This window comes from Lygodium microphyllum, chromosome 23, assembly GCF_053477565.2.
Source record: "Lygodium microphyllum isolate KBCC chromosome 23, Lygodium_microphyllum_v1.1.10, whole genome shotgun sequence".
In the NCBI taxonomy this organism is placed as follows: domain Eukaryota; kingdom Viridiplantae; phylum Streptophyta; class Polypodiopsida; order Schizaeales; family Lygodiaceae; genus Lygodium; species Lygodium microphyllum.
In genome coordinates, this window is record NC_141157.1 from 132,753,955 (window position 1) to 132,760,401 (window position 6,447).

Below are 6,447 nucleotides of genomic sequence, written 5' to 3' on the forward strand. Positions count from 1 at the left end.
CTGCCCCCAAATCCAAAACCATCCAGTGCCCTATCATCTTAACCATGGATTTTAACATGGTAGAAGCCATTGTTCAAGAGGAGATGCCTCGCACTAAAAGGAGTAGAAAATGAGGAATGGGATAGTCTAAAAGCCTTCCTTCTACTTAGAGATGCCAATCATTTTGGGAGCTTTGCTTGGGCTAATAACTAACAAACCCCCCCCCCACCTAGCGGCAAAAAAAACCATCTCTACAAAGCCTTATGGGATCATTGATACGTCTCTTAAGGACTCCTAGGGACCCACATGGATTAGCAAAAGATCCTGCAAACCATAGTACTCTCTAAACATAGGGCCATTTTGACCACTCTATCCCAAATTTCACAAGTAGTGCTCAAGGTGGATTGGTTTCATGCTGACTCACCTTTAGGTTGAATGTAGGAAATTTGGAACAAACACTTTCCAATCCAAGGAATCCTGCTAGGACTTGGACCATGATAGTTAAATATTCCAAGTCTTTTTTTAGTAATTCCAAACATACTCTTACCTAGATTAGGCAACAAAGGAGAGCACAAACATATCAACAAGTCATTAGACTAGAAGCTAAAATAGATAATGAAGCTAGCTACCTATAGGAAGAACTTATTGTAGCCAAAGTAGCTCTACGAAAAGAGGAGGTCATTAAAGCCGATAGTCTCCAGTAATACCTCAAGGTTTGGTGAGCTAACAAAGGTGATAAAACCACTGATGAGGCCTTTCAGGCACTAAAACAAAAGCAAATAAATGAGAGTATACCTATGCTTAGGAAGAAGGATGGAGCATTAACTGCCACATAAGAGGAAAACCTAGAGAGTGCACGTCAATATTTATATGAGATCTTCAGCACTACCAACCCCCCCTACTACCCAACAAACAAAAGCAAAGGCCAAGGTCCCAATATGTAGGGAAAAAATAATGCCCCTTGAGATAGCTAAAGTCCTTGACCAAGATTTCGAGGAGGCCAAACTTGAAGCTACCATCAAGTCTTTAGCTAAAGGTAAATCACTAGGAATGGATGGGTTGCCCAACAAATTCTTCCAACAGTTTTGTGAGATAATGATCCCCCCTCTAATTTTAGTCTAGAGGCTATGCATTAGGGGGCTCTCCCCTCCATCAATGAGGGGTCATTAAATTATTCACAAAAAATATGAGAAAGAGAGTTTAAGGAACTAGAGATCATTGAGCTACCTTAATTCGGCCTATAAGATCTTCACCAAAACTATAGCTCCATAGGCCAAATTTGAAGCTACCATCAAGTCCTTAGCTAAAGAGGTAAATCATCAAGATATATGGGTTCCCCAACGAATTCTATCATTAGTTTTCTGCGATAGTGATCCCCCCTCTAATTTCAATATGAAAGAAGTTGTGCATTACAAGGCTCTCCCCTCCTTCATCAATGAGGGGATCATTAAATTAATTCATTAAAAGGATGAGAAAGAGAGTATAGGAAATTGGAGACCAATAGCCTACCTTAATTCAACCTACAATATTTCATGAAAACTATAACTAGTAGGCTCTCAATCCACCTCGATAGATAGATAAGAAAAGGACATAAAGGATTTATAAAGGAAATGTATATTTTAGATGCCATTATTGGCCTCTACGAGAGACTAGAATTTGCTGAAAAAACAAACAAGATTATATCTTCCTCAAGATTGACTTTAATAAAGCCTATGATAGGTTAGGATGGGATTTTGTCCTTAATCCCTACTTGATATAGGAATCAAGAGAGAAGGTGCATTAAATTCATCTCTATCCTGCTTGGAAATGCTACAACTAATGTGGCAATCACTAGGGAATTATCCTTTTTTCTTTCTTTTGGATGATTTAACAAGGTTGCCCTCTAGCACCCATATTGTTTGCCATTGCTACTGATGATCTTGGGTGGCTACTTCAAGACAAGTACTAAAAGGAAACATAAAGGGCATTAAGCTACCAGATGGGCAAAGAGATATGATATTAAATCTATTCGCATATGACACAAATGCTACTTTGAACAATAACCCCACATCCATTGCAGCATTTTGTCAATGTTTGCAGACCTTATGCCTAACATCTAGATCAAGAGTTAACCATAAGAAAACAAGAATCAAAACTCACATCAAGGACCCCCCTAATTGGATCCTTGTAGCAAAATGTCAACCCATCCATGAAGGAAAAATCTTCATACCTCTTGGAATCCCTATGGGATTTAAGGTCCCACTCAAACAAAGATGGGAATGAGTGTTGCAAAGAATCCAAACCAACCTAGGCACATTTTACCTCTAATTGTCCTCTTGAACCATATTATTATCCCAACATGCATTTATTTATTGGCTTGCTAGAGACTGCCTAAAACTAGTTTAAACCAATTGGAGGCTCTATGCAAGAATATTTTGTAGGAAGGTGATTCTAATCAATTCAAGATACCTAAGGTATCATGGAATATTTGCACTATATCCAAAAAACTTGGGAGACTGGGAATCATCGACATCATGCATCGTGATAAGTTAGCCAATAAATGGATCTTACAATGCCTTCAAAAAGGAGGATTGGGCCATCCTCATCCTTAGCAATCTCAACAAATTTCGACCCTCGACCTGCCCTAGGTGGAAAAATCTCCTAATTCACATAGTCATACTCACCCTTTCTTTGTTTTTGCCCAAAAAGATCTTTCCCCCTAGTCAAGCACTTATGGAAGGCCTAACAAAAGTATAAGTCCCTTATGACATACAAGAAGACACCAAAAATGATGAGTTGGTTTGTTGTAGGATTATGGTTGAGCTTAACTATTAATTCAATTGAGGAGGATCAATTCAAGGAAGCATCCAAACTCAACAAAAAAGGGTTCAAAGTGTGGAAGAACATCTAGGATCCAAGGACTAGGAACTGGATAGACAATAATTGTTTGAGAGTAAGATATAGGCTAAGTAGGCAAGACTTGCAGTTGCTAAATGAAAGGAAGTTTGGAACGATTCTAACCCAGCCTTTTAGCAATGCAAGGGAGAAAATCCATTTTTTTATTACCTAGCTTAGTCATGTCAAATGGATAGGTGATCAAAGAAAATCTTTTCTTCCATTTTCTAACTTAATCGTGTCAAATGGGCAGGTGATCATTCATCTCAACCAAAGATAGGAACTCCAATGGAAGAAATATCAATGGGAGTATAGATTTCAACAAGTTTGGACTAAAAGCTTACCTACTAAGATCTCTTATTTGTTATGGTGGATGATCTTATATAAAGTGATCTAGATGCAAGAAAATGCACTAAAATTTGGCATAAGCAATGCACCTGTGCAAGGTGCGATAGGGAAGTAGAGACTATTCCCCACTTGTTCATCAATTACCCTAGAATTTTGGATAAACTGTGATGGATCCATGCCCTAATTTTTCCCTTTCACCCCTACAAACTTAGCTAGAAAGAGATGTTGTGTCAAGAGAAGATAACAACATACCACCAATTCTATGGACATTTATAAGGGGAGTATTTATTTAGAATATCTAGCTAGACACAAATGCGATTGTTTTTTCTCGCAAAGCTAAAAAATTAGGGAGCATGATCTACCATTTTTCTATGCAGTCATGAATGAGGGAACAAAGGTAGCTCGGGAAGAAGCCAACAAACAAGTACTACAACCTATGAAAGTCTACTATCAAAAGAAAGAGCGTGAGGTGATCTCGTAGAAAAAAGAGGAAGGGGTAGTTGAGTTCTTGCAAAATATGCATGACTTCATCTATGCACATGCTCCATCAACTCCTCTATATGCCTTGAAAAGGGAGAGAATGCATGAGCAAGTCATTGAGATAGCCTGTGCTTTTGGAAACCTTCTTCTAATTTTTTATTCCTCGGATGAATAACATCAAATCTCCTCACTTTTCTTGTGTAGAAGAAATGTTGTGTAACCTTTGGTCATTATGAAATGGGTAGTGCCCCCTCTATTGTACATATTTGCATCTCTCTAATTTAATATAAACTACTAGTGTTTTTTCAAAAAACAAAAGACATATTTGCATATGCCATAGCCCATCCACCTTGCCACCATGGAGCCAACCACCACCACCACACATTTCATCCTCCCTTATGACTAACCAACTAAGAAGTCCAAATCTCTCTTTTCTTTTCATGAACTCCCCAATTTCCATATCTCTCTCTAAACTAATAGCGAATCCAAAGGGTTCGCTTTGAACGATGAATTATGACAGAGGAGTTGGAAAAAGAAATACAAGAGCAAGTCAAGGCTGACCATAAGGTAAAAATGCAAGATATACATATAAAGATTAAGAATGAATTGCAAGCACAAATGCAATTTGAAATGATTTGATGAGGACTAATTTGAAATGAATTGAAAACACAAATTTCTTGCAAATTTGAAATATTGGAATTGATGGAAGAATTGAACACATTTAAGGAAAAAGAAATAAATGTGCAAGAAGAACTACAAAAAGTGAAAGAGGCAATGTGAAAGGGAGGTTCACTCATGGGTAGAAGTGGCAAAGACAACACAGAAGTAGATAGAAGAGGCTAGCCCATGGATTGAGATAGTAAGAAGAATAAAGAAACATTAGTGAACAAGACTAAGGTAATGAATGCTACTTTAGAAGAGGAGGCCAAGAGATGAGCTACGGTACTACATGCATGGGTAATAGGATGGAAGGAGAAGAGCAGCCCACATGAAGATGCTAAGACACTTACCAACAAAATTGGAGCTTCAGATGTATCTATAGTTAATGCTTGGAGAGTATGGAAAGAGGACTCTAAGTCCAAGGCTTTAATCCTTCACTTTGGAGACAAAGAGAAAAAATAAGACCTTCCTCTCTAAGAGGAGAGCCCTCAAAGGTGAGAAGCTTTATTTCAATGAGGATCTTAACCTAGCACAAATAGCACATCGCAAAAAGCACATGCCCAAAGTGTTGGAAGCCCACAAAGAGGGGAAATGGGCATTTATAGGGATGGACACGTCATCATCGATGATGAAGGATTGTGTGATGGCACAAGACTTGCGAGGCACTTAAAATATTAGTATGGAATTGTAATGAAGCCCTACACTTGGATGCTAGCTACTTTGAAGATAGCTTTTGAAACATAGAAATAGCCATATACACAAAAACACACCAATGTAAAGGTAGCCAACTACCAGACGTGTAGGGATACATGTGAAAAAGTGCATTTTTTCTAGTAGCTAGAAAACCAGGAAGCACTACGGAGTTCTAGAGGTGTGGCCATACTATACTAGAAAGACCGATTAGGATACATGGAAGAAGACTACGTATATATTTATCACAATATGCTACTTTCCTCCTGCAAACTCAACCCATGCCACACAAGATTGATCTCCCTTTGATGTATTTTACAAGGATATTATGAGATATGCTAACATTGGGGACATATTATTAGAGCGAGAGATTTCAATGCATGCATTGGAGATAGAGAGAGTGACTTTTATATGCATGATAATGCCAAGTTTAAAGAGATTGACATGAAATAGACATACGCAAGAGAGCCCAAGATAAAGAAGTAAGTACCTATGGACACATCTATTATCTTTGGGAAGTGCACATAGCCTAGCCATCTTGAACGGTCTAACAGAATGGCCAGGATTTGACACTAAGATACTAGGTATCTTTTAATGCTCTAACACAATGGCCAGGGTCTTACACTTCAACATCTTGGAATCACAAAGGAGAGGCAAGTACTATGGACTACTTAATAGACTCACCAGCATTGACACAAGACATCCAAAACTTTAAGGTATCTAAGAGACCAATTGGCATAGTAGAGATCATGCTATTTTGACTTTCATGCTCTCTTACAGACATATGAAACATGAAGCACCACACCTCTCTAAACATCCCAAATACCACTTTGTGGAAGACACCTCACACATCTATGATGGCTCTTTGTAGAATAGTTTACATACATTGGACTTAAGTAGATCCTTAGAGAAATGTACAAGGGACTTGGCAAAAGCCAAGCACAATGATAGGCATATTTCACACGCCTCAACGCCATTATCGAGGAGGGTCGCTGAGAGCTTGAGACAAGTGGATCTATTGCTACTTTGCAGATTTCTACAAAGCTTTTGGTATAGTGCCTCATACATACATTATGCATGGACTACAAGATATTGGAGTACCAAAAGGTATACGATGGGTATCTATGCATTATATAAGGCAATGACAAGTCATGTATGGACACTTGGGGGCTATCAAAGAGGAGTGACACTACCACAGGAGTGAAACAAGGATGCCCGCTTTCACCCACATTGTTTGCTTTATATATAGATGAAGTGTCTAATTGCATTGATGGAAGAGAAGCTGAAGCCAACCTAGCAAGAGTTTTCATATCGATGTTATTATATGCAAATGACATTGTTCTTATTCCAATTCACCAGAGGGATTGCAACACACCTAGATGCTTTACACGTCTTTTATAGAGACAGAGACCTCAC